A 27089-nucleotide genomic window follows, 5' to 3' on the forward strand; every position below is an offset into this window, starting at 1 on the left:
TTATAATGGGGTAATTCTAGTAAAGATCAGTCAGTTGCTCTGTCTGGCACCTTGTTTCTCTCGCTAATTAGCTGCCATGTTTATGTGGCCTATTGCTTTTATTTAAGATGTTTACATATATATCTCTATTTTTTAGCCTTTGAAGGAAACTCACCGCTCCTGTGATGATAAAGATATCAAATGAGAGAGAATATCCGAAGATTTGAGACGAATTCAAGACCCCAGGACTGGTAAGACATCCATCATCTGTGTTTTTTTTCCTGACTTTTGAGCTTTTATTTACACATGACTTTTCCATTTTTTGTACAAGATGTAAATTGTAAGGCAATATTTAAGGAATAATATTCCATGCTCTAATATGCACAGTTTTTATTACAAGCCTATCTTTTTAAATAGTATTATTTTTTTATTCAAAGCACGTTTGCCAGCACTAACAACACGATCAGTTGATTTTTTATTAAAGAAACACAGCTTATGAATTTTATGTTTTTATCTATCGCTTATGTGATCTCTTACATGCATGTATGCAACTATAAGTTTCGTTACCAACATGAGGTACGATGTTTTAATTGGAAATCGAGTATTTTTAAATGATAGTGAACATTGTGCAATATTGTAATATTCGAGATTATGCACTATTTCTTGCTCAGTTTTTCGAATGCTTTGAAAATGTATCATACTCACTGTCAGATTTCTCTGAAATGGATCGCAATGTTTTACGTAAACTTCCAGAACCTATACAATTTCGAGTGCACACTGTCAGAGGCTAAATGGGGCGATATGAAATACTAAGAAACTAAACATTTCAGAGATTCTAGTTATCAGTAAATATGATCAAATTTGTGGTACAACTGAAGACCGCACAATTAAACTATTTTTATCAGTTGCTTTAGGATATATATTGCGTAATATTAACATATTCAGCATGTCAAGTTCATAACTGCGCTGCTTATGCTGTCCAATCCAATTAGACCTTTCATTCAATTGACATCAGAGCATTTTTTTTGGTGTGAAGTGGGCATGCTGGGTGATGTAGTGTTATTCAGGGTTAGCAAATGTGAGTTTATACTGGTCCTCAGGCAGTCACATTTTTTCGGTCATAAGAGTGGAATAAAATACTCTTTATACACGCATATCATGTACAGACAAGTGACGGACTAAAGGAAAAAACTTAATAGGTGTCTGGGCCACCACAGGCTGCCAGAATACAGTAGCTTTTCTTCATCTTGGCATAGATTTGATCATTTTCGAAAACATTAATGGTAACTTTGGACCAAAGCATAGATCTTACATCATTTTCATCCACATTTATTGAATGAACCTTCAAAACACTAAATGCAGAAAAACATGTACTTAATTTCTGTATTCAAAATATTCAGCATAATATTTCTCTTTCGAATTCTTCCAAAAGTTCCTTCTTTCCATTTGTATTTCCAGTTGCACACTTACCTCCTGCACCTCAGATCAGTTTGTTGTTCACATGAAAATGACGTTTAGAAGCTCAGCTCCATTGTTTCCCCACACAATAGAGCACCTGGAGCAGTCGCAGCAGTGCTCCAATTCAACCTGACTACTACAAGCCTTCTCCCATCAGTCACACATGTGTGCAGGTCTGGCGATTGAGTGGTTAATATTTTTTCCAAAAGTGTTTGGCCCATGTCTCCCATGGCGCTGAATCTGCTGATCACAGAATTGCTTGGCGTTTTCTTTTTTCACTTACTTTTTCGATTTTTTTTGTGCATATCATCATTGTGCATTGGGGGATTTGGCTCTCATTTTTTAACCAGACTGTATGGCATATGGCATCATACAGAGCTGCTTGATGCCTCCGGTCCATTCATCACTCACCTCGGAGGCTACTGGACTTTTTACTGCACATTTGTTCCACGCTTTTATTCTGGAATAAGTGAAATAATGCTTCAGAACAATAATAACGAAAAAAAATAATAATAGTAGTAGAACTATTACTACTAATATTACTGATGCTTCTACTACTACTCTATTATTGTAGTATATTATTATTATTATTATTATTATTATTATTATATATTATTTTTATCATTTTGATTTGATTTGTCTAGAATAATAGACATTGTCTCAAAGATTTACAGATTTTAATAGATAAAGAATATGAATGTGGCATCATAAAATTACTCTTTATAAGTTTATCCGTAACAAACAAGCCACTGGTGCCAGTGGTGAGGGACATACTTTAAAGACATTACATATTAATTAATATTATTATTAATTCTACTACTACTAAATATAATCATGCTAAAATATTGATATTTTTTACAAGTGGTTTTAACTGCAACTACTACTGTTGCTGCTACTCAGCAAAAAAATAATAAAAGAATAAATATTTCCTTTTCACTGTTTAATATTGTTTATTTTGCTGTAGTTTGCTGTAGTTTGCTGTAGTTTGCTTGTGCCCTCACTTAAGCATTTCATTGTACAAACTGTTACTGACATCTGTACATATGACAACTTGAAATGCAATCAATTTGATTTAGAGCTTTTACAATGGGCATTGTCTATAAGCAGCTTCACAGATTTAAATAGATTACGAATATACATTTGTCATAAAAATTACTTTCTTTAAGTTTATCCTTAATGTCCAGTGGTGGCACTGGGAAGGAAAAATTCCAGAAAAAAGGGCACAGGTAACCTATTACTGCTGAACTGTTTCTATCTACTACTACTTTTTCTTCTTCTTCTGGCTTCTCCCATTAGGGGGTTCCCACAGCGGATCATCTGTCCCCATACCCCTCTGTCCTCTACATCTGCCTTTTTTAAACCAACTACCTGCATGTCTTCCCTCACCACATCCATAAACCTCCTCCTTGGTCTTCCTCTTTTCCCCCTTCCTGGCAGCTCTGTCCTCAGCATTCTTCTACTGATATACCCCATGTCCCTCCTCTGCACAGGTCCAAACCATCTCAATCTCTCCTCCCTCACCATGTCTCCAAAACGTCCTACATGCGCTGTCCCTCTGATAAACTTATTTCTAATCTCTTTCATCCTCGTCACTCCCAACGAAAACCTCAACATCTTAATAATAGGCTTTGCATTATGTAATTCGTAGATCTATTTTTTCCCGCTTCTTTGTTCGAATGTTCTGTTTCTCAGACCGATTTCGTTAAATGATCGTGAGTTCCGAAAAAACACAACTGCTGTCATTGTTTAATGAGGCAGAATGCAGCACAAGCATACACCTGATCAGTTCCTCTTCGAGTCCCTCTGTGGCTTTCACATTGTTAACTGCTGAGCCGCGACGGTCCCTAAACAAATTATTTCTTCACCGGAGTATATAAAAAAAACAGCTCTGATACTCTGAGGACGAAGTGTCAGAATAGAAATTAATCTCTCCCAATCTAAAAAAAACTAAACAATGCAGTGATCCTCTCCATATCAGTCTCTGTATTTTTTTCATGCCTCGGGCTTGTGTTGTCTAATGAGTTTGCAAGTCATTTGTTGTGATTATAGGCAGTTTGTGTGTGCGCGTGTGTGTTTTGTGTGGGTGAGATTTTTGCCAGGATGCTCACCTCCTGCCTCGGCTAATTGAATTATGATTGATTCCTGTGAGAGGCAATAATGTGTTGAGGTAAAGGCGTGATGTGCTTCTTCCTATCATCACTCAGGCTATGAAGTTGGCACAGAGCGCACTGCAGACTGGCAGGAAAAAAAGCAGAGTTCTTCTTTTCCAAACATTATTCCAGGTGCAGGATTTATGCAATGCAGAAAATGATGCACTCAAATGCATCACATCATCCTTTACTTATTCTGACTCTTTAATACCTACAGTGTGCCTCTAGTCACTATACAAACTACAGCATTCATTTACATTGACATTCATGGCATTTTGTGGATACTTTCATCAAAAGTGACAATTATCTTATTGGCAGTAATGTGCAGGGGGAAACAAAATTAAATGATCAAACAATTTATTATAGTAATCAAAGGTTTGTGCAGTGTTACACTCAATTCTCAGCAGTAATGTATGCTAAAGAAGTGTAACCATGATTTTTGTTTAATTATCTGGCCATACATCTAATATATACATAAAGAAAAATGCTACTGAAGTTTCTCTACTTTTCTCTACGACCTCGAAGCACACAGGCGCTTATTTATTTAGTGTCTTTATTTATATAAAGTCGGAAAATAGAATATGCAGAAAAAAGTAAAAAAAATAAATAAAAAATGGAATGCAGTAGGGGAATGATCACGTGCTTACAACAGATGGATTTGATCTGAAATAGAATGCAAACAGAAAGTTATTACCCCTGATTTCTATAAGAAAAAAGAAAAGAAATTGTCTGACTTGTCCTTCTAGTTTATTACAACTTAACAGTTAATTCATTTTAGTCCATGATAGAACCCTGGTGCCAATTTGAGTTTTCTGAATAAAATCGGTGCTGGTTTATAAAACAGTGTCACCTACACAAGAGGATACACATTGAACTTATACTACGACTGCTGCTGCTTATAATAATCAAAATAAAAATAATAATAACATACAATGTAATATTACTACCGCTAATAATGAGAATCATAATATTGAAATATTAGTACTTTTACAAGTAATACTATGAAAATGACAATACCGTATTTTCCGGACTATAAGCCGCTACTTTTTTCCCACGCTTTGAACCCCGCGGCTTAAACAACGAAGAGGCTAATTTATGGATTTTTCTGAGTTTTTCCCAATTTCACAAACTTAAAGCTAAAAAACTGAGCCCCATAACATTAGACCAATGAAATTGCTGAACAGGTTCAGGTGAACCAATGAAACTCTTTATATTAAATCAGATGCACTCCCACTGAATCGGGCCGCACCACATCATAAATATGGATGATGTTCCTCTGACGTTTGACCTGCCGCTCACTCGGACTGTCTACAGGAAATGCGAATCATTCGTCACGCTGAAAACAAACGGGCATGAAAACACACTTCACCTTTGTTCTGAGCTGCACGGCATCGGGGGAAAAGCTTCACCGATGGTGATTTTTAAACACACGATGCCAAAAGATAAACTCTCGAGAGAAATAGTTGTGGAAGGAAGGAGGAAGACAGTGAACAATGACTTTCTTGGTCGGCTACTGTTTAGATTCAAGCTGTGTAACAGACACTGTCTTTCGTTAAAGCCTGTGTAAAGTTCATTCAGTGTAGACACTGCGGCCTTTAGACAGGTGCGGTGTATTTATGTTCAAAATAAACATCTTTGTCAAATTCAGTGGGTGCGGCTTATATATGGGTGCGCTTAATAGTCCGGAAATGACAGTACTTTGTATTATTATGAATAATAATATTTAAACCTGTACTTCTCCTGCTGCTATTACTACTATTACTTTTACTACTTCTTGATAATATTAGAGTATTACTACAGTGCATTTATTGTATTATTGCTGCTTCTACTACTGACCTATTAATACCTCTATAATTATTGCTACTACTACTGCTAATATAATTTTTTATAGATTATTTTTATAATAATAATAATAATAATAATAATATCACTTTAACTACAGCTAATAAAAAGTATACTGATATTGAAATGGTATATTTACAAGACCGACTACAAAAATGATAAAACTTACATTATATGTATTATTATGAATAATATTTGATTTAGCACTAATCTTGCTGCTACCACTACTATTTCTTCAACTACTACTACTTATGATAATGATAATCAAATATTACTACTTTTACCAGCACTACAATATATTTATCCTATCTTTATACTATACAATACTATACTATACAATCGATTAAAACATTTAATTGCAATTAATCGCATGATTGTCATAAGTTAACTCGTGTTTAATCGCAACTTAATCGCACATTTTTTTCTGTTCTAAATGTACTTTAAATTAACAATTAACAATTTTACTACTCTAATCAACATGGGCATAGACAAATATGGATGCTTTATGCACTTGTTTATTTTTTTTGTGAAACCAAACTCAACATAGAGCAGGAAAACTAAATATTCTTGTAAATGTTTTAAAGTTATTATGGTGTTTTAAATTACGTAAATCATCAGGACACTAAACGGAATTTTGACAAGGACAATATATATATATATATATATATATATATATATATATATATATATATATATATATATATATTATATCTGAGTGGAATGCTCAGTGGTTAAGGCCCTGGGTTACTGATCAGGAGGTTGGTGGTTCAAACTCCGGTATCACCAAACTGCCACTCTTGGGCCCTTGCGCAAGGCCCTTAAGCCTCTGTGCTCCAGGGGTGCGGTATCATGGCTGACCTTGCGCCCTGACCCCAGCTTTTGGAACAAGTTGGGAAAATGCAAAGAAAAGAATTTCACTGTGTAAAAATGGTCAAACAGAAAAGCGCGCTGCATTAATTGCCATTAATAAAATTTGTGTCGTTCAAATTAATTATCATTATTGCGTTATTAACACTGTAATTTTGACAACCCTTAATAATACTGTTATTGCTGTTTTGTTACAACTATCTAATTTGAAAACAATCATACAAATCATACAAGCTTTGTTTCCATGAATAGAGGAATGAAGAGATTTAGCTTCATGTATCCCTCATGGGGTGATTTGGGTGCCACAGCAGCCAACACTAATCATAGCTTGCACACATGGAAAAAAAACACATAATTACATACTGTAGTTACCCAAAATTGCAAAGACACACGATTGCACAACAGACACCAATCTTAAAGCATTATTTAAAAATCCTGAACAAATAGAGAATAATAAATGTCAGACATACTTGTGGTGGGGTGGGAATATAGTGTGGTGAGAACTTTACCCAGAACACAGAAGGAAGAAAGTAATGGAATAAATAAAGAAAGAAGGCAGTTTGGATCGCTGTATGTTGAGTTCATTTAATTTTTTTTTTTTATCACAGTGAATTGGGAAACCTTTGTGTGTTTTTATTATTCAATATGAAAAGCACTGACAAACAAGGGAAAATAGCTTATTTAGTTATTTTCTCTAGATCTCATCTTCGTTTAATCGACAAAGTGTAGTCATCAAACTCTCACAATACCAAATATGATCAATGCACCAAAGGTTTACAATACTTCTAATGTAAACTCAAAGTCAAAGGGAATTTTACTTTTGTTTTAGGAAAAGAGTCCACTCTGGTGCCATTTGTCCAAATTATAAATGATATAAACCAGAGCAAACGTTTATATTTACATTAATGTCATTTGGCAGATGTCATTATCCAGAGCATCTTACAACTAGGCAAGTGAGGGTTAAGGGCCCTGCTAAAGAGCACAGCAGTGGCAGCTTGGTGGTGCTGAGATTTTAACCCTTAACCTTCTGATCCAAAGTCCAATGCCTTAATTAGCCTTCACCTCCTATATTTAGATAATGCAAACAGTCCAGTAGAACAGGGTGGGGTTGGCTTGGGGTGTACTTGGGGTGGGGATGTTCTGTAATAAGTGTCTGAAGATTATTTGATTGTCATAACACTGTAAGAAGAGGACATGTGTGGGACCCCCATTTTCTGTCACCCTCTTTTGAAAAGCAGGTAGTGATCCATATAAACTCAAAGTGAATCCAGAGTGTTGGATGAAACCACTGATTGATTCTGTGCTGATGGTTGATCAGTTATTTGTGTTGTTCAAGAGTCCCACAAACCCAGTTAACTCAAAGTCACAAAATTAAATGTGAGTTGGATTTTAAATATTCTACTGTACATTATAAGCAAAACTTTTATTTATACATAATCGTTTCATTTCCAAAATGAAAAATTAATGAACACGTTCTGGACTTTTACAGTTACAGTTAGAAAATTAGATGACTGAAATTTGAATCGCTTATGACTAAAGTTGAGAAAAGTGGTTTATTAGAAGCTGAGAGAGTTGTGCACACTATTCCAAACCCTATGAGCTCAAATTTGTGCTTAATTTAAAGCCATGAGCACAAATGTTGCCACCAGCAAATGTTGCGCCTTACGCCTGGGATCTCTCCTGTTGTCATATGGCAAAAAAAACTTCCACAACATCTGTTCTGCTGAGCACTCAGCCACTCTTACATCTCTCTCTACTTTTAAGCATCTTACTGCACATTTACGCACATCAGCTCACTGAACTAAAAGCTGAAATTCTGAACTGAACTAAACTGAACTATTTATTTATATATATATATATATTTATTTATATATATATATATATATATTTATATATATATATATATATATATATATATATATATATATATATATATATATATATATATATATATATATATATGTACACACAGAGTGGTACCTTGACCTAGGAGTTTAATTTGTTCCGTGGATGAGCTCGTATCTCAATTTGCTCGCACATCAAATCAATTTTTTAATACTTAAAATGGCATTAATCCGTTCCAACCTTCAAAATGACACCCCGCTTTCATGTTATTAAATTACGAAAATAAATTTCTAAATAACAAATCTTGTATAAAAACATAATAGAAAGAGTATGTAAAGATATAATAAGGTTGTATACAGTGTGTTTTCCTTGGAGATGAGACGACTTGAGCTAACGAAAGGGTGGTGGGGGGTTAGAGGCGATAAGCGGAGGAGGGAAAAACTTGTTTTTTACTATCACTACTGTACACTACGTATCCCTAAACTTGAACTTTTTTAAATTTTCTTCTTTGCTTATCTTAATTTTCGTCACAATCTTCGTTTTCTGGCTTCGCTTCGCCATCTAGCAGCAGCGTTGCGAGCTCATACCTCAATTTTTTTGCACGCGTAAAAAAGCAACAATTTGACCGAGTGACCGATCGTACCGCGGAAATCTCGTACATTAATGCATTCATAGGTACCACTGTGTATATATATATATATATATATATATATATATATATATATATACAGTGGAACCCGGTTATGTCGATGTCCTAGGGGGTCGCCAAAAAGCATCGAGGTAACCGATGATCAAGATAAACGAAAATCAAAATGGCGGCAATATATTAACGTGCTTGAAATTTCTTTATGTACATGATGTGCGTTAATAAATGAGAATGTGCATGCACGTGTTTTTGAAGGTTTTTTTTTACACAACAGCGTTGCCGCGATTTGTTTGATGAAGGCATGCTATAAAAATACATACAGTACATGTTTATCTGTCAGGAATCCACCTGCCACGCCCCCTTCGGCCCCCTTCAGCGTGTCAGGTGCTTTCTCGGCCACTTTCTCTGAAGCTCTCTGCTTCAATCGCGCACATATGGTGCTCGTTTATCATCATCACCAGCTCCTATTTAAACTTCCACACTCTCACCGTCCGTTATTGTTGGTATATGTTGGTTCACGGCGGTCGTTGTTATCGTGCATGCGTATCCCGGTACATGTCCTCCCACCGGCACTCTCTCAACGGCTGCGATTTTCTTCCCAAAGTGCATCGTGTATATATATATATATATATATATATATATATATATATATATATATATATATATATATATATATATATATATATATATATACACACACACACACACACACACACACACACACACACACACACACACACACACACACACTGGTGATCAAAATTAGAGAACAATTTATAAACAATTGAACAATTCTGAAATAATGTCATCTTCACTGCTCAACAGTTGAAGGAGTTTTTGTCCTGTCTATACCATGCTACCAGAACCCCTTTTCCACAAAATAACTAAGGCATTTCCAAAAAAAAAAACATTATTTTGCAGAAAACACACTGATCAAAATTAGATAACAACAATGACTGTAGCATGGAAAAAGGTTACAACAAAAGTTTCTGAAGGTTACAACAGTCAGCAATTAGTAGGAAGTGTACAGGCCTCTGCTCTGAATGACTTCAGCACATCTGCGGCCACAGGACAGCACTAGTCTCTTACACTGCTCTGGTGTGATTTTGGTCCACTCTTCTTCCAGTCTCCTCCACAGTTCGGTGACTGTAGTGGGTTTCTTGGCCATAACTTTGTTACCAAGGATTTTCCAGAGGTTCTCTATTGGGTTGAGATCAGGACTCTGGACAGGCCATGTCATTATTTCAATGTTTTCAGTTTCAAGGAACTGCTTTACCCGTTTTGCTGTGTGACATGGAGCGTTGTCCTGCATGAACACTGCGGGCTGATTGGGTGATGAACGCAGGGAAGGAACCATATGTTGTTGAAGAAGGTTTTGATAAACATTTGCATTCACTCTGCCATGTAGCTGTATAAGAGGCCCAACTCCTGCTGCAGAAAACATGCCCCAAACCATGACACTTCCTCCTCCATTTTTCACTAACTTTCTTTACACACTTTGGGTTTAGTCTTTCTCCAGTTTGTCGCCGAACATAATGTTTCCCATCAGACCCAAATAAATTAAACTTGCTTTCATCACTGAAGTGAACTTTGTACCAGTTCTCCTCTGTCCACACAACATGTTCCTCAGCAAAGCTTAGTCTAGCCTTTTGATTCTTTCTGCTAATGAGAGGTTTGGTCACTGCAGAGTGGGCTTTCAGTTCAAATGCTCTTAAACGCCGAGACACTGTATGATGAGACAGATCCTTACCCTGTTCAGCGCTGAACTGGTGAGCAATTCCAGCTGCACTGTGGAAACGATTGCCCATTAAGATCCTCCGCAGTATCCTGTCCTCTCTTGTATTTGTCTTCCGTGGACGACCAGCCTTCTTGGCAGACTTGAATGAGTTTGTGATTTTGTAAAGATTCAATATTCTTGAAATCACAGATTTGGAACAACCAACTTGTTTTGCTATGGCTGATAGGTTCATTCCTTTGGCCTTCATCTGGACAACCTGCTGCCGGAGGCTTTTAGTCACTTTAGAACGGCCCACAATCTTAATCTCCGTAACTGGGAGGTATCTGAAAGTGTTCTCTAATTTTGATCAGTGTGTTTTCTGCAAAATAATGTGTTTTTTTTTTTTTTTAAATGCCTTAGTTATTTTGTGGAAAAGGTGTTCTGGTAGCATGGTATAGACAAGACAAAAACTCATTTAACTGTTGAGCAGTGAAGATGATATTATTTCAGAATTGTTCAATTGTTTATAAATTGTTCTCTAATTTTGATCACCAGTGTATATATATATATATATATATATATATATATATATATATATATATATATATATATAGACAACTGAATTTTTCAGCTCCTACAGTATGTTGTCACTCTGTACTAATTTTTGAAAGTTTTTAATACTGTAAGTTGTAAACTAGGGCCTCCATGGATTGGACTTGTTAGTTCAGCATTTCATTCAAACATGCTAGCATGATCTATACATTTGGAGTCCAGGTCAACATCTTGAACACTTTGCCATGTATTATGAATCATTCCTGAATAATTGTTGCAGTGTGGATATGCAGGACTCATTATTCTGCTCAAAGAGTTTGCTGAAATCAGGGAACACTATTGCCATGAAAGGGCATATACTTGGTCTGCAACATTGGTTAGGTAGGTGGTACATGTCGATGTAATTTCCTCTTGAACCCTGGGACTGAGAAGAACTTTGCCCAAAGGACTCTTCTGGCTTGCTTTCTTCTCATAGTGCATCCTGGTGCAGTGTATTGCCAAGGTAAGTTGCACACACTTATAAAAGACCAGATTACCTTAATGAATTGAATCATGGTTCAGTTCTGATGATCACATGCCCATTGCAGAGTTGTGGTGGTGGGTCAGCATAGGCACTCTGATTAAACCATAGCAAAGCAGCTCCTCAGCAAGCTGTGATGCATTGTGTGTTTCAACTCCTTTCTATTAGAGCCAGCATTAACTTATTTTTGAATGAGCCTGAGGTGCACATGATCCTGTCATTGGATGACAGTAAGTTGTCCTTCCTTGAACCTCTTTTAGTAGGTACTTACCACTACATACCAGGAACTTCCCACAAACTGTTTTAAAAATGTTCTAACCCAGACATCTAGTCATCACATTGCTTCCATCACATCAACTTCGAGAACTGATTGTTACTTGCTACCTTCTTCATCCCACCTCCTGATTGGTGCCACAGTAACGAGATAAAGCTATTTTAGTTACATTTCAGTGGTTTTATTGTTAAAGCCATCAGTGATTATTGAGTGAGCGAGTCTTTTCATTGTTGTTTAGTTGTTTGTTCAATGCATTATTGAGTGTGTGTTGTCAAATAATCGTTCCATTGCTGCTTTGGTGCACTCAAGCATTTTCCCAGGGACTTTCTTGTTGACACCTTCCTCCATGCTTGTAGATTTCTCCTTCTCTGTGTCATGCCTGTTCATCTTTCTGTATTGATTAGATCTACAAATGCTGTTTGTTTCGGTTGTTGGTCTCCGTTTACATCACCTTCCTCAAATAGAGTTTCAAGCATTCCTTCCTTTTCTTAGACTTTCAAAATTGGGAAGAAACTTTTTATAGTCTGATCTAGGGGCCTGTAAAGCCTTGTTGACCAAATCACCCACACAGCACCAATAACTTTATCGAGCTACAGTAAATATAACAAAATCAATGACTGACATTTGGAGAGCCCTTAAAGCTGTAAATATACCGAAGCACCATATTGAGGTTGTGTGCAGAACATGTGCTTGAGCTTCTTTTGTTCTCTTTATGATGCAATCTTGTTTATTGTATGCTCAGTATTTATATACAGTATGTATCAAATATTCAGAATGTCACAGATGGAATATTGCATCATATTTTATTTATGATTTTTTTCGGTATGATCTCTTTCTATCTGTTGCTTGTGAAGAAAGTTTTAAAATAGATATTTGGGGGTCTGAGGTTTGCTTTTTTAGTGTGACACTGGACCTGAAAGGTCAACATAGGGAACATAATGGAAATCAGCAGCTTTGTGATACTTTGTGTAATGCTGAGTGTAAAGTGGTAGCATAGTAGTTAGGGATCTGGGTTACTGATCAGAAGGCTGGGGGGTTCAAGCCCCTGTATCGCCAAGCTGCACCTCTTGGGCCCTTGAGCAAGGCCCTTAACTCTACAAAGGGTGCTGTATTATTAGGTGCAAATGTGGGACAAAGTACAAATACTTAGTTACTGTACTTTTTTCTGGTATCAGTACTTTACTTTAATATTATTATTTTTTAAACAAATGTTTACTTTCACTTATGACATTTTTACACAAATATCTGTACTTTCTACTTTTTACATTTTTACAACAGAGTCGTTACTTAAGTTTTTACTTCAGTTTTAATCTAATTTATTCTGCGCACCGTTTTTATCCCATCAACCTGTTTCTTGTGATTGTGCGGCTTTTTTAACCTACCACTGGCGTATCATTTCCTGGCTCTCGCACACCACAGATGTAGGCTAGTTTATGACGCAAACAACGAACAAAACAGAAGGCAACTTGCCACACAGTTACCAGTGTGACACTAAAACAGGTAGGAGTAGTATATACTTTTTACTTATGTACATGGCGGAGCTCAAACTTCTTTACTTAAACTTGAGTAAAAAAGTATAGTCAGTAGTTCAACTTTTACCAGAGTCTTTTCAAACATGAGTATCTGCACTTCTACTTTAGTGAAGGATGTGTATACGTTTGTCATCTCTGATCAGGTGTCATTCTGATTGATTGCTCTTAATCTTTTCTCATGTCGTCTCAAGGAGATTTTCATCACTGTCACTTCTGGATAGTTCAGTAGGGATGTACATCTGGATAGCTTTAAAATTTCATGAAATATAAAAATATTGTGGAGGTCATTCTGGGAGGAAATATGGAATTGGATGTTCATGTATGAATTGTTTGGTAGGCACACCACAAACTGTTGTCTATATACTGTAGATAAATAAAGGGGTTGATAGATAGAAGTTCTAAATTGAGGTATCTGCAATTGGATTCCACTCTGTGCAGTTGAGGATGTTTCCACATGGACAGCCTAAAGATCCATGAAGTGATTGATCATCTGAAGAACTACAAGGATGGATTTGGACTTAAATTAATATCAACAGTCTGCTACAATAGCTTACGACTGCAGTTTCGCTTTAAAGCACCCATTGGTGAACAGTTGATAACCTCAACAATTATAGAACTATAATGAATGGACAGTCGTTGCCACCCACATGAGGATTGTATTTGGGTTGTCTCCAGGTTTCTTCCTCATACCATCTTCTGCCACTGTTGCCACCGGCTCATTTATTAGGGATAAACGTATAGGTACTAACATATCAATTAAAATTTTAATAGACTTTTATAGACTCTTTATTACTATAATGCTGCTTTGGGAGAATGTCCACTATTAAAAGTGCTCTACAATTAGAATTTATTGTTCTTTTATGAGTTTCCGGATAAGTCGTCGGTGCTAGGCCAGCCACTCCTAGGAAGCATCAACACTGTTCCAAGTTTTCTCCATTTGTAGATATGGCTTTTACTGTAGTAGTGTCCCAAAGCCTTGGAAATGGATTTTAAACCCTTTCCAGACTGATATATGTGAATTACTTTGTTTCTCATCTGTTCTTGAAATTCTTCAGATCGTTGCATGATGTGGCAAGAGCCAAATCAAGAAGATTTTATTGTCATTTTAACCATATATATAGCTGATGCAGTACACAGTGACATTTCTCCAGGACCCTGGTGCTACATAAACAACAGAGCTACATTACACAACATAGAGCTACATAACACAGACTAAAAAGTAAGTTGTCCTTGTCATATATAAGTGCAATCTAATGCAAACAGTACAAGACAAATTTCTCATACATTCTTATTAGTACAAGTATTCATCATCAAAACACAAATGAAACCCCAACTGCCTCGTTAGTGAAACCTTTATTTGGCTTATATGACTCATTTGCAATTGATTAGGTGGAAAGGGAGAACCAGCAATAAAGAAACTGTTTGTCTTTGTAGTGTACTAATGGCTTTCAAGATGCCTTAAAGAAACACTGAATACCTCACTTATAAAATGTATTTATTTATTTATTTATTTTATTTTCATTTTTTTCCTATCATACTGTAGCCGATGATTAATGGCTCATAGATCTCCCTGGTACTAGACGCTACTCATGTCCAATATTCTTATCTAACACACTGTTTGTTAAGCCAGGATCAGGGTAAAGTTGCTTACTTATCTATTTGGATGTACACTTTTATCTCCACGTTGGATTGACACCAAATTGTGTTTCGATTAAATTAAATCCTTAATGGTTTGCATGTATGTTCTTACAGGAATCAAGGGCCTAGAGGGAGTACAGGAGCAAGAACAGCTGGTCCTGCTTTGGCTCTTGAGCAAAGCTTTTAACTCTTAAAAGCAAAGTTTTAATAAATAATTGTATAAATTACTCAATCAGGGCACATTTTTATACTGGTAATTGCAAATGTACAAAACAGTGGAAAAAAGCATAGAGGCAGGAAAACAGTAGAACAAGTAATGCCTTAGACCACTTCTTTTGCTTTTTGCGGAATATATTTGGTCTGCACATGTGTGTTATTTAATACAGTATATGGACAAATGTTTGGAAATGAAGGGCCAGTGCCGGTGTGAGTGAGAGAGTGCATGAGTGAGTGGGAAAACGATAAAAGGGACATGAAAGAGCAAACTTTCAAGCATATACATGTATGTGTATGTGAAACTTCTTCTTCTTCTTTCCGCTGCTCCCATTAGCGGTCGCTACAGCGGATCATCCGTCTCCATACCCCCTGTCCTCTACATCTGCCTCTTTCACACCAACTACCTGCATGTCTTCCTCACCACATCCATGAACCTCCTCCTTGGCCTTCCTCTTTTTCTCCTTTCTGGTGGTTCCATCCTCAGCATTATGGTCCCTCCTCTGCACATGTCAAGTCAAGTCAAGTCAAGTTTATTTGTATAGCGCTTTTCACAACAGACATTGTCTCAAAGCAGCTTTACAGAAATCAACAGTTAAGGTGAATGGTGTGTATTTATCCCTGATGAGCAGCCATGGCGACTGTGGCAAGGAAAAACTCCCTTAGATGTAATGTGGAAGAAACTTTGAGAGGAACCAGACTCAAAAGGGGAACCCATCCTCATCTGGGTGACATCAAGAGTTTGATCATAAATCTTTCAACAATACAGAACACTGGAGAGTGAGAACTAACATGAGTACTGGAGTATAAGATTATAAGTAAATGTTCTTTCAACATGTCCAAACCATCTCAATCTCGCCTCAATTACCTTGTCTCCAAAACGTCCTACATGTGCTGTCCCTCTAATAAATTTATTTCTAATCCTGTTTCATTGTCGTCACTCCCAACGAAAACCTCAACATCTTCAGCTCTGCTACCTCCAGCTCCACCTCCTGTCTTTTACTCAATACCACTGTCTCTAAACCATACAACATCTCAGGTCTCACCACAGTCCTATAAACTTTCCATTTCACTCATGCAGATACACTTCTATCACAAATCACTCCTGCTATCACTCTTTTCCACCCACTCCACCCTACAATACCACAACTCCTCTCTCTCCACCCTGTCATACGCTTTCTCTAAATCCACAAACTCACAATGCAACTCCTTCTGACCTTCTCTATACTTCTCCATCAACATTCTTAAAGCAAATAATGCATCTGTGGTGCTCTTCCTCGGCATGAAACCATACTGTTGCTCGCAGATGGTCACCTCTTCTCTCAGCCTGGCTTCCACTACTCTTTCCCATAACTTCATGGTATGACTGATCTACTTTATTCCCCTGTAGTTACTGCAGGTCTGCACATCTCCCTTATTCTTAAAGATCGGTACCAGCACACTCCTTCTCCATTCTTTAGGCATCCTCTCACCCTCCAAAATCTTGTTAAACAATCTGGTTAAAACTCCACTGCATCTTTCCTAAACATCTCCATGCTTCTACCGGTATGTCATCTGGTCCCCTGCTCTCACTTTCCAGCTCCACCTCCTGTCTTTTACTTAATGGTCATATTTATTGTACATGTGCTGTTATAATAACCTCCACTCTTCTTAGAAGATGTTCCACTAGATTTTGTGGAGATTTTTGCTGATTCAGACACAAGGGCTTCAGCAAAGTCAGATCCTGATGTAAAGTGAAGAGACTTGGAGTCAGGTGTCAACAGACTTTTGACTATAGTGTATGATAACTGAACTGTCTAAAATGGCAGATCCAAGCTTATCATTTTAAGATTTCTGGGTTTGTTTTGGTATATTATAGTGTGTATCTTTTCTTTAACATTCTTACAGCTTCAGGAAAACATTACTTTGGGAGATTTATGCACTGCTATCTTGTCATTGATTTTCTAACATTAAGCAAAATGACTTCTACTGTATTTTTCAAGTGCAATAAGAAGTATGATTTATCCTCAGTGTCTGGTCATCCATCGGAAGTGGACTTGCTGTTCTCCGAACAGTTGAATCAGCATTTTTCCATCCTTGACTTTTGGTGGATTTGTCCTCCATGAAAATCCTGTTAGTTCTTTTTATGAAATCCACTGAGACAGGTTTTTTCTTTCCCACCTAAAATATACAATCAATCATCTTCCTTTTTTTTTAAAGCTAGTTTTCCGTTTGACCTTCCCCGATACATAAAGCTGAGGTATGCGTTTTATTTCTTGAGCCACTGTGGAGTTGTCGTTGTATTGCTCACATCAGCAGATAATTTAGTAGACTCAATAATTCAGGTGTCATTTTAACATTTTAACCAAGACTCCTGTACATTTCAATTTGTGTGTATTGAAGTGGTGAATATTTAAATTCAGAGCGATTTACATCTATGCCAGACTCCAATCCAGGACAAGTCCTGTGCAAGTCCTTCGTGTTTTTATATATCAATTTATACAACTGAGCAGTGCAGTTTTAAGGGCCTTGCTCAAGGGCCAATCATTTGCAGCTTGACTGAGCTTGGCTTTAGTTTGTTTTCCGCAGTGTTGGCTCTAGTCGGTCGATGTCAACTGTTTTTCTGTGGTTCTGCATGCTGAGTCGGCAGCGCAGCTCATCGGCGAGAATGAGAACTCTGATTGGCTATTCAGCTTATCGAATAAAAAGACGGCAAAACCAGAACTGACGAACGCAAACAATGATGGTGTAAAGAGGGCGCTCACAGACACTTATCATTCTGCCCACTTGTCTTGACACCTCATTTGACCAGATGATTATTAAAAAATTTTGATGTATCACATTTTATTAATTTAAATGAAATTGAATAAAATTTTAATAAATTATTTCAACATGTGGAATTGAACTGGTAAAACCGGAGCGAAATATTTCAGCTGTCTCCAGCTCTCGACCCAGGTTTAGAAGAGCCCCTTGTGCCTGTCACCACGGTATCCCATTTAGTGCTTTTTTTTCTTTATCCGTTTTTTTTTTTTCTCCATTCACAGGAAGTAGACTGACGGCTGACAATAGCAGTGCCATTTGCAGCTTAGCAGACATGATTGAAAAAAGCTACACAAATATTTTTGTAATGAACATGGCAGGTATAAACGCCGCTTGCTTTATTTATATACAGTTTGAACTCTTCCGTTTTCCCTGTTTGGATGATGAATACAGACTACTGCCACCTGCTGGTATGGAAGAGTTATGTTGTGTCATGTAAGCGCGGAATGCACACACTAGTTGACCATGGGCTGTAGTCTGTCCAGTGTGTTTCAGTGCAACTTTCTCCCCCCGTTGCACCACAGTCGTGCGCCACAGTCGGCTTTCCTCAGACCTAGTTCTTTGGCGTCAGTTTAGTGCATCCCTACCTTTAGATAGCCTCCTGCAGTACACCTTTCCTGTTTTTGAGTAAATATACAAATTCCCCACTAATATATGACTTTATTTAAAGTTCTATTTTTGCTGTTTCTACTCAAGTACAAACACTCTTGCTTTTGAATGGACTTTAGTTATGAAAAGTAAAACCAGTGAGCACTTTATGTGAATAATGGATGCAGTTCAGTGTTCCATTTTCCTGAACATCAGACCTTTATAAGGAGAGAGTTAGTTAAAGGCACACAAATGAGAGAACCCTCACTCCAAACACACTATCACCAGAACATTTTCCAAAATAAAAAATTCTTCAATAAAGTGAAAATACTTAAAAAGTGTACTTAGTTACAGTAACAAAGCAGAAGTACGAGGTGTAGCAAAAAGTTTCGAGACTAATGGTGCTAACTGGTGCTATTCTGACTTACGTTTGTTACCACGTCTGCGACTCCATAATGGACAGCAAGTTAGAACAAAGAGGAAACGTGAAATTCGGCACGTGCGCTTCAAGAGCTGGAGAACATTGCTGGAAGACGACGAGAGATCAGGAAGACCTTCAACAAACTCAACACCCAAAAATGCATGATGATCGTTTAAGAACAATCCACATGATTTCAGTTCCACACACACCCTATTCACCTGATTTGGCTCAAAGGTCGGCGTTTTGACACCATTGTGGAGATCCGGCATGGAACGTGGAAGGTGCTTGACACGCTTTGAAAAGAAGACTTTATGGACATATTGCAGAATTGGATTAGTTTAAAGGTGATGGTGTGTAAACATAAATAAATAAAGAACTTTCTTGTAAACAGAGCTTGTCTTTCAAACTTTTGATACCACCTCATACTCCCTTACTGTCAACCAATCACTTTATATAATATGATCCATAGTGTGTATAGAGCAGGGTTTGGTAGTAGAGTAGTGTGTGAGCCCAGTCAGCACTTTCAGCGTTCTTTTTTTCTACTACTGCTTGTGGTGCCTAATGGGTTTTAAATAACTTCGGTCTCAGCAAAATGCCATTAAAATCTGATTATTGATCAGACTTTAAGTGAGAAGAAGGCTTTATGACCGCAATAACGTTTCTGAGTATTTAATAACTGGCTGAGATTAGGCATGATCATTCTCCACTTGTTGAAAATGGCCATAAAATGCACACGTTATTCATCGGGAAAATAGAGCAGCGCATTTTATACGTTTTTTCATTTTTGTTGATTGATTTTTTCATACAAACATATTTAACTTTAGTGCCCCAGAATATTAATATGATACCTCACAACCACATCATTGTTTAGAAAAGAGATTTGTTCATCCTGATTTAAAGATTTGGATTCAATGCAAGATACTGTAGTTACATCGTTTCTAATAATTCATTTGGAATAAGGAAAGGGAAGTTGTAGGAAGAATGCACAGAGAGAGAGAGAGAGAGAGAGAGAGAGAAAGGATGGTTAGATGGTTAGATCATTCCTCCTCCACATTACCAGATTTGTTTTGCGACTGATGTGGAATGTTATTTATGCTTGCCCAATTATCACAATATTAAAAATACAATCGGATTGTTCAAATGCAATAGATTTAATAAGCAATCATTATGGAGAAACAGCATAACTTTCAACAACATTCTGTCTCTTGTGGTTGTTTTGGTTGTTTATATAATAATAGTTGGTGTTGCTGTTGTTCTTATTGTTGATGGTGGTGGTATCTGTGGTATATGAGCAATTTTAACGTGTGTTGTTACCATCGTTGTAGTAGTTTTTGCTCTTTTTGCACTAATTCCCGTTGTTGTTGTTGTTGTTATTGTAACAGTAGTTGGTGCTCCTGTTGTTGCCGTACTTTCTGTTGTTTTAGTTGCTAATCTTGTTGCATATGAGGAATTGTTGTAACCGTTGTTATTCCTGCTGTAGTGGTTTTGATGACTTTATAGTTGTTCCAGTACCTGTTGTTGTTGCTGCTGATGGTGTTGTTACTGTTGTTGAAGTAGCTATTGTTGATATATATGTAGTTGGTGTTGTTCATGTTGCTGTTTTTCTTGTTGTTGTTGAAATGGCTGATATTGATGGATTAGTGATTGTTTTATCTGTTGTTGCTTTTGTAGTAGTTGTTGCTGATGTTGTTGTTGCTGATGTTGTAGTAGTCATTGCTGCTATTGCTCTAGTTCCTGTTATTTCAGCTGTTAATGTTGCAGTTTTGATGTAATATTGTTGATGATTATTTTCCTATTGTTGTTTTGCTTGTGTTGGTGTATGAGGAATTGTAACTGTTGTTATTATGTTGCAGCAGTTTTAGCTGTTTCTGCTGTTCTTCTGTTGTTTCAGTTGTTTCTTTTGTTGTTGTTGATGATGATGGTGGTGTTATTGTTATTCCTGTTGTTGTTGAAGTGTTTGTTGTTTATGCATTAGTATTTGCTCTAACTGTTGTTGCTGCTGCTCAGTTTTTGTTGTTAATGTTTTACTTTTATATATCGTAATATTAGTTGGTGATGATGATGTTCCTATTGTTGTTGTTGTTGGTGGTGGTGTATGAGGAATTGTAGCTGTTGTTGCCAATTCTAAAGTAGGTTTACTGTCTTTGCAGTTGTTGATGTTTCTTTTTTTTTAATTTATTATTAACTGTTGTAACTGTTATTGCTGCTCAATTTCTGTTGATGTTTCAATTCTTATGTTGTAATAGTTGGTGTTGATGTTCCTATTGGTAGTGGTGGTGTTCGTGTGAGGAATTGTAACTGTTGTTGCTCCTGTTGTTGCAGTTGTTCTAGTTGTTAATAACTGCAATAGTCGCTGGTGGTGTTCTTTTTACTGTTTAAGTTACTGTTGTTAATGAATTAATGTAGTAATAATGTATCATTATTGTAGTTTTTCTTGTACAAGCTATTGCTGTTTTCACTGTTTCAGTTGTTGCTGTTGCAATCGATGTAATAGTACTTTGTGTTGTTGATGTTGCGGTTGTTGGTGTATTGGTCATTTTTGTAACTTTTCTTGCAGCTGTGGTCGTAGTATTAGTTATTTCTGTTATTTCTGTTGTAGTTGATGTTATTGCTGTACTAAGTCGTGTTGTTGTAATATTTAATTGTTGTAGTTCACCCATAATAAAAACTAAACAACAGGGAACCACGTGCTTACACAAAAGCCGATCTGGTTTAAGAATCGTAAAGGATGTGGCAGTCGGTTAAAATGCATCTCTCCTTGCTCATGTCCTCAGCAAACTGGCTTTAATTGCCAATTATTTTTTCCCATGTCACAGTTTACAGCTTCCCCTTTCCTGTCTCATCAAAGTTTCGTCAAAGTGTGTCGGATCACAAGTTTGCCTCATCTCCACACTGTGAGCTTGCTTAACTGTTTTAATTCCAGCACTCAGGACAAGAACTATGTACCAATCAGAACTCTCTTCATGGTTCGGTTTGGGTGACTGTCAATGCCTAATGAATGTATTGAGCAGTTGTTTGTTACACAGAGAGCTATTCAGGACAGGACTAGAGGCGTAAAGTTTCACTCATTACAATTACGGCACTGTGCGTCATATTTCCAGTATGAACGAACTCATTGAAAACAGCATAGTTCAGAAAGAACGTGTTCCACCATGGTACTTGAACAGATCTGGGTGGAGTCTAGTATGACTCATACTTATTTTAATACTGGGGTATAGTCACTACCAATCATTCATGTCCCAGTAAATGAGGTGTGGCCTTTTTGTTTCTGTCACAGGAAATTAAGAAGGCGTGGCCTCTGTATAGCCTATGTGCCTGTTAGTTTTAGTACAGAGGGTTTGACCTTTGAACTTGTCAGTCTTAAAATTGACCTCTGTGGGTCAGTCCCAATGAAGCAGGTGTGACTTTTGTGTCTGTAGGTATCAATAAAGGAGTCTTGGCTTTTGTTTCTGTCACTCCAAATGAAGGTGTGGCTTTTGGGTTTGTCATTCCAAATGAAGGAGGTGTGGCTTTTGTGTCTGTCAATCCTATTGAAAAAGGTGTGGCTTTCTGCCTGTCAGTGAAAATGAAGGAGGTGTGGCTTTTGTGTATGTCAGGTATAACGAAGGAGGTGTGGCTTTTGTGTCTGTCAGTTCTAATAAAGGAGGTGTGGCTTTTGTGTCTGTCAGGGATAATGAAGGTGTGGCTTTTGTGTCCGTCAGTTATAATGAAGGAGGTGTGGCTTTTGTGTCTATCAGTTATAATGAAGGAGGTGTGGCTTTTGTGTCTGTCAGTTATAATGAAGGAGGTGTGGCTTTTGTGTCTATCAGTTATAATGAAGGAGGTGTGGCTTTTGTGTCTATCAGTTATAATGAAGGAGGTGTGTCTTTTGTGTCTGTCAGTGAAAATGAAGGAAGTGTGGCTTTTGTGTCTGTCAGTTATAATGAAGGAGGTGTGGCTTTTGTGTCTGTCAGTTCTAATGAAGAAGGTGTGGCTTTTGTGTCTATCAGTTATAATGAAAGAGGTGTGGCTTTTGTGTCTGTCAGGTATAATAAAGGAGGTGTGGCTTTTGTGTCTGTCAGTTCTAATAAAGGAGGTGTGGCTTTTGTGTCTAAGTTCTAAGGAAGGAGGTGTGGCTTTTGTGTCTATCGGTTATAATGAAGGAGGTGTGGCTTTTGTGTCTGTCAGTTCTAATAAAGGAGGTGTGGCTTTTGTGTCTGTAAGTTCTAAGGAAGGAGGTGTGGCTTTTGTGTCTATCAGTTATAATGAAGGAGGTGTGGCTTTTGTGTCAGTCAAACTGAAATGGGCAGGGCTTTTCTGTTTGTCAGTAGAAATGATAAAGGCATGCTGTTTGCGTTTGATAGTCCTACTGAAAGAGGCATGACTTTTAGCATAACAGAGAGCATAACATTAGTTGTATATTCTTTCCATGATATTCTTTATCTAATTTATTTTTGCTTGCATTTATTAATTGTGTGTCTAACTGTATTCCTGCCGAGTAGACTTACTCATTTCTGATGTAATAGTCAAAGAATTGAGCTAATCTTTTAATAACCCTCTAAACTGTCTGTGCTTTTCAGAGGAACTGTTTAATTTAGTACATGTCTGGGGTTAATCACAGTCTCTAACTGTGTTACATTGTTTTCACTCACTGATACATGAAGACTCTCCAGTTTCAAAGCTGAAGAAATCTGGATTATTAAGACACAGAGGACATCTTTTGTTTTCATTTTTCCCTCAGCCCCATGCAGTATCTCTTCACCTCATTCAGTTAATTGAAGTGATGCACTTTTATCTCCAGACTGCCACGCACTTATCCGCTCTCGAGTGGGATTACAAATGAATAGCGAAATGAGGACATATCCAGAACATTCAGCCTGCTGTGTAAGCCTTGAAAATAGCCTGAATTAAAGAAATAAATGTACCCATTAGTCTGTGAAACAGCTTCTTCCATAGTTTTAATAATTTATTAGGGCTTGTTCTGGGTTTTTTTAAGAAAGGCTCAATACAGTTAAATAGATGTAGGATTTTTATTGGCAGCTCTCAACTTTTGTGTGTTTTACAAAGTTTGCTCATTCCTGCTCTTTATTAATTCGTGGTTGGAAACACATGTTTAGCCCAGAGCGCCGGCTGCTGAAATCTGGGCTTTAAGGTGCTTTTGCGATTTCTTCAGGAAGGCAAAGTTTCCCTTTTGGTTAACGTGGGAGGCTTTTGAGGCAGGAAACAATGGCTAATAGAATTTCCATTTGCACATTTGCAGGTCTATGTAAAAACACACACACACACACACAAACACACACACACACACACACAGATTTATTTCTTTATTATTATTATGTCTTTGTTTCATTTAGTGTTATTAGTTTGCCTACTATAGTGTTAGTTTGTTGGTTATGTTGTTCAAATATCAGCAAAGTTAATGCTTTGGAATAATTTGATTTTGCAATAATTTTCTACTTCACCAAATTTACAACCCCAAAAATGGACACAAAAATGCTAGAGGTGCTCTTATGGCAGAAAACATCCTTATAAGAGTGCTTACATAAAATAATTGCCAAGTGTGTATGGAAATCACAAAAATCCCCTGAATATGTAATTAGTGCAAAGTAAATGATGACACAATAAGATAAAAAAAACTGTGTTAATTCAAGCACGAGAGCATTAGTAAGGCCTGGGCATGAAAGTCCATTTCAAATTAGTAATTAATTAATTAATTTTTGTAATTAATTTTTGATCATTTTTTTATTACTTAATACAAAATATGGTATACAGTATTTCAATTTGTTTTAGTAAATTGTATTGTTTATTTGATAGTATTTATAGCTCTTACATCATTAGGAGATATGCGTAGTCAATAACTAACACAGTAACAACTTAGAAACAAATTCGGAACGTAACTCCATCGTAAGCTTTCGGCGCGTCTGTATATGTATATTTTTAAGCAAAGTATATTATTAGGTTAGAGTGTTAAGCTCTCAGTGCCTAGTGCAGGTGCCTAATATTCAATACAATTTATATTTATTTGTATAGCACTTTTAACAATAAACATAAACTCAAAGCAGCAATAAAAAATAAACTCAACAATAAACTCAAAGCAGCTTTACACAAATAAAAATTAATAAGATGCTCTTTATATGTAAGTTTGTCCCTGATGAGCAAGCCGGTGGCGATTCTGACAAAGAAAAACTCCCTGGGATGGCATAAGAAAGAAACCTTGAGAGGGACCAGACTCAAGAGGGAGCCTTATCCTCATCAGGGATGACAGGGAGAGAAGGATATGGATTATCAAGTATCATTGTTGTATGAAAATTAAGGACACTGTGCAGTTTGGACTCCGGCAAGACTCGCTATGGCAGCATAACTAAAAGGGAGAACCAGAAGGTAACACAGACATGAGGGATCTCTGGGATAAGAGACGACCCACCACACCACCGTCAACAAACCTGAGTGAACGTGTGAGAGTGAGGGGACGACAGCATACAAATATCCCAGTTCACCAAACACTCTATATCCATGATCCCTCCAGATCTGCGCCTTTACCTAAGAAAAATCTACTGATAAAAAACTCGACTAAATAAATATGTTTTCAGGCTTGACTTGTCCTGAACACTGGCTGGAAGGCTGTTCCATAACTGTGGGGCTTTATAAGATATAAATATCTGGCATATCTGCCCCCTGCTGTAGTCTTTATTATTTGAGGTACCAACAAATAGCCTGCACCTTATTAGCTTAGTAGGTGTGGAGGATCATATTGGTACAGAAGTTCACTCAGATACTGCGGTGCGAGACCATTAAGTGCTTTATACGTCAGTAGTAGTATTTTATAATCAATACACGATTTAATTGGGAGCAGTGTAGACTAAATAAAAGATGTGATGTGCTCATATTATCTAGATCTGGTAAAGACTCTTGCTGCTGCATTCTGAACTAACTAAAGCTTATTTATGCACTCACTCGAACACCAGACAGTAGAGCATTACAATAGTCTAATCTAGTCGTAACAAAAGCATGAGCTAGTTTAGACCTCACATGTGTGTAAATTACTGTTGAATGTTAGAAGTCCAGATGTTCAGGGACCACTGTGAAGATATAGCATATTTTAATAATGACCCGGACGACCCTGCATCCAGTCATTCAAGTATTTATAAGGAAAATAATAGGGAAAACTCAAAGTGGTGCAACGGGATGAACGGCAACAGTGTGTCGTGAAGGGAATAATTGTACAACTGTTTAAAAGATAATGATCTAACAAGGGAAAGTTCTACTAAAGAATGTAGAATGACGTAAAAAAGTTGTGTTCAGACTGTGTGTATGATACTTCCTTAGTATTCCTTACTTTTTAATAGTCTTTTTCTTTTTTTGAGATTCAAAATAGATTTTTTCCGTTTATCGGAAACATCGGCTACTGTTCTAGACTTTGTTGTAAATAAATACCTGTGCTCCACCATCTATAAGCTGATTTAAATACCAATTAATATTGGGCAAGAGAAAAATAGCAACATTTAAATTGCAAAAATTAGCTCGACTTCAACTCATTGCCTGTCAAAAGTTTGGAAAAGCCCAGTCCTTTTAGAACTCATTCCAGAGCAGTTCAATAGGATTTAGGTGTGGTGACTGGGCAGGCCAATCCATGATAGATAACACTCCTACTGACACTTTGCTCTCTAAATAACTCTTACAGAGCTTGGGCGTATGCTTCAAATCATGGTATGCTTCAGATCATGGCCTTGCTGTATGGGGAATTCGGTTCCATTGAGCCGCAGTCCAGATGGAACTGCATAGTGCTGAAGTATGGAATGGAAGACATGTTGGTTAAGTTTTCCTTTCACCTGGAATAAGTCTCCAACCATCCCTGCTCCAAAACAACCCCAAACTATTAAGCTTCCACGTCCGGTATGAATTTGGAATAGCATTCATCCTGCGCTATTGTACCATAAATTACATTATATACTAAGAAGAATATCTAACTAGTTAGAAGTTAACTAGGCTAATCAGCAGAAAAATGCTGTTAAACAAACAAAAAACAAAACAATTACAAACGAATGAATTGTGTGTTGTTTTTGTTCGCA

General features: G+C 37.0%; 1 protein-coding gene across 1 annotated transcript in view; it reads left to right on the forward strand.

Moving 5' to 3' along the window:
• gulp1a (GULP PTB domain containing engulfment adaptor 1a) overlaps positions 1-27089 on the forward strand; it is a 163556-nt gene that overhangs the window by 75680 nt on the left and 60787 nt on the right. Inside the window, 1 exon segment of the mRNA XM_046839005.1 lies at positions 137-230. The gene's annotated coding sequence lies outside the window, so the exon portion shown is untranslated.

The sequence above is a fragment of the Silurus meridionalis genome, chromosome 3, assembly GCF_014805685.1.
Source record: "Silurus meridionalis isolate SWU-2019-XX chromosome 3, ASM1480568v1, whole genome shotgun sequence".
NCBI classification, from domain to species: domain Eukaryota; kingdom Metazoa; phylum Chordata; class Actinopteri; order Siluriformes; family Siluridae; genus Silurus; species Silurus meridionalis.